This window comes from Humulus lupulus, chromosome 2 (genome assembly GCF_963169125.1).
Source record: "Humulus lupulus chromosome 2, drHumLupu1.1, whole genome shotgun sequence".
Classification (NCBI taxonomy): domain Eukaryota; kingdom Viridiplantae; phylum Streptophyta; class Magnoliopsida; order Rosales; family Cannabaceae; genus Humulus; species Humulus lupulus.
Genome location: NC_084794.1, coordinates 152,822,491 through 152,825,983, shown reverse-complemented (window position 1 = coordinate 152,825,983; position 3,493 = coordinate 152,822,491).

Below are 3,493 nucleotides of genomic sequence, written 5' to 3'. Positions count from 1 at the left end.
TTGGTTGGTTTGAACCTTGGGTTTTGAGGGTTTTGGAGTATTGGGAAGCTTAGGAACTTTGATTTGATGATTGGGGAATGTTTGGGTATGTTTTTGAAAGATTTGGAGTGTTTAAAACGCGTTTGGGAATGGCCCAGGGTTGGGGGTCGCGGCCCTGTTCTTGTGCGCCGCGGCCTTAGTTCGAAGAAGCAGGTGTCAGGAAGTGAGCCTTGCTGGGCGCCGCGGCCCTAGATGGAGGGCGCCGCGGCCCTTGCCTCAGAGAACCCTGGGGGCCGCGGCCCAAGGTGCTAGGGCCGCAGCTCTTGCCCTGTTTTCGCCCCGTTTGCTCGTTTTGACCCCGGGAACTTAGTTATGGGCCTCGGGAGTGTCCCTACTACTTGGATTAGTTTGGATTGATCTCTTGGGGGCTAGATATTGGTGTGGAACCTTTGATTATCATGTTATTAATGGTGTTCCATATATGGTTATGATTAGGTGACCTCTAAGGACTTAAAGGTTGATCGTTCTCAAGGATCGTTCTTATATTGGTACTAGCTCGAATCTGAGGTAAGAAAACTACACCCTGTGTATATGTGACATGCATGGCCATTATGGATGCATGTTGGTTGATTATTGAGCATGACATGCATGGCTATTATGATGCATGTTGATTGGCTATTGAGTATGACATGCATGGCTATGATTGATGCATGTTGGACGTTTAAATGTAAACATTGTTAGCTTAATGAATGCTTGGCAAATCTTGCCCATTTGCATATGACTGTTTTTGAGGCATGCTAGATAATTAAGTGTGATGCATGTAATGCACGTGAAACATGTGATAGGGCATGCCATGAACGATGAATATGAGATTGGTCAGAGCTTGAGTCTCTGAGTTTATGCATGATCATGACTGTGCTAGAAACTGTTTAGTAAGCATGCTGAATGCCCTATTCTTGGATAATTGGCATATGATACATATTGATAGCATTGCTTACTTGTGTATGGACTGAATACAGAATCGACAAAAGTGTTAGTATCAGCTGTGAGGCTGTGACTTATTTGTCAGGCTCGGCAGTGTTACTAGACACAGGTCAGGAAGCGCTGACTTACTTGTCAGAACGGCCTTAGCGTGAATCACGCAAGCCAACAGAGATTAGATCTAATCGATTACTAGCATTGAATGACTCAAGGAGCATTAATGCCTGACCGACCCTGAGGGTCGATGAACAAACAGAGCTTGAAGGCCAGTGGCTTACCTATCATCCACTCTCTTGCTAGAAAACAGAGCCTGAAGGCCAGTGGCTTACCTATCAGCCACTCTCTTGCTAGAAAACAGAGCTTGGAGGCTAGTGGCTTACTTAACAGCCACTCTCCCGCTAAAAGACAGAGCTTGGAGGCTGGTGGCTTACTTAACAGCCACTCTCCCGCTACAAAACAGAGCTTGGAGGCTGGTGGCTTACTTAACAGCCACTCTCCCGCTTGAATCATGTGATGCGCACCCATTGGTTTGAAAGCTTTATATTCAGTGTGATTATAATGATAATGATTTGATAATGTTTATGAAAAATGTTATGTTTTCTTGCTGGGCTTCGGCTCACGGGTGCTATGTGGTGCAGGTAAAGGCAAGAGGAAGCTAGACCATCCTTGAGTTGGAGGGCTTAGGTGATGACGTGTACATATGCGGCTGCTCGACCGCCACAATCGAGGTTTAAAGTGGAACTAGGGTTGAACCCTGTTTTGCCGCTTAGAACGGCCTGTTGTAAATATTTTCTGTAATAAACTCTTAATTGTATTTTCGGGATCCCAATGTATATGTTAAACGTTCTAGTGAAACGTTATATCTTAACCAAAATGTTTAATCCCTAAACCGCTAATCATACTTAGATCACGATTTTGGCCAAATATCTCGATTAGCGAGTTTAGCACTATTTGCAAGGCACACCGTAACGGTCCCAAGAGTTGGGGCGTTACACCAAGTACAAACCATAAACAAAAATCAAAATATACACAAATCATAGAACACCAAATCCTTATAGATAACACTAATTCAAACTTCAAATTTGGGGAAAAAACACTAAAATACTCATACACATGGAGTATCACTATCCAAATTTTCTATATCCTAGCCCACCATTGATGGTGGTGGCACTTTCTAAGAGGAAGGAGAATTGGGATTGAACAAGCCTTTGAAATTCATAGGACAATCACTTTCTTGATGAATTTCTTGGAGAAAACTAATGATCTTAGAGAGCTAGAGAGAGAGAGAGCCTAAAAAGAGAGTTAGGAAGGGTGATGAAGACTTTAAAACTATAAAAGACCCATTTTATAGTGTAGGCACCATCATTAAGTCTAACCAATAAGATTTTTGCTATTAAATACACCATTTGGAGCTTAAAAGACATTATATGAACTAGATAAGCAACATGTCACCTGTTTCCCAATAGTATTCAATGTGTCTCCTATAGCGATTCCTTGTTTTTAAGCTTGGTGTGTGACGTGTCGCCTCTTGAGAGGCGACACATTTCTTCTAGGCCTATTCTACTTCTCCAAAAGTGCTAAAACACCTCCATATATCCCCAAACCTTTTGGGCATGATTAGATACCTCATATTACCATTTTAGACCCAAAAATATAATCGTTGGATGCCTATAACTCAAACTCAAATTTCACACCTTCATTATGTGAAATCGTTAAGATTTTTACACCAACTTATGCAATACCACCTAGGCTTTGTACTTTAACCAATACAACTTAGGCTTTGTATTTTAACCAATCCTAACAATCTCTCACTTGGTTAAATACAAACCTCCATCTCTAGCTCAGAAATGCTATTGGTGCCTAAAATAAAGTGTCTTTCGAATTAAACTGTACCTTAGTGAAAGTACTACAAATCCTTATCTAAATCATTGGTTGTTTAAAATCTTGAACCAAGTATTCCCATTATACGACTGGTAATACCTCACACACCTCTACTTGAATATTCATTTTCACATTTTTCTTGATTAGCACTAATATGGCCATGTGCTCATCCATTTATGAACTTTATGGGGAGAAACTCCAACTCCAATGAGAGGTGACACCACCTTTAAGTTCACATATGTGAAATTATTACAACATCTTTGCTACCTTTAAAGATGCTTGTTGCACTCAACTAAAATTTATTGAAAGCCTTTAGATTTATCCCTCACTCGGTACCAACCAACATTAACCATCTTAGATGGAACTCATAATTGTTTAGTGTTGAAAACTATGTACTTATTGATAACATGTTCTTACCCATTGAACTATACACTTGATGTTTAAAAAATTTGCATTGGGTTGCCATAATTGGTTTATCTCTTATTCTAAGAGTTTCAGTCACATCCCTCTAGATGTAGAAATTACTAACCTTCTTACAAAAGGTTTTATAAATGGATATGCTAAGTTATTAGTAGTCTTAACATATGAGATAGATATGATTCTATCTTGAATAAATTGTCTCACATACTCATTTTTTAGAACTATATGTCTA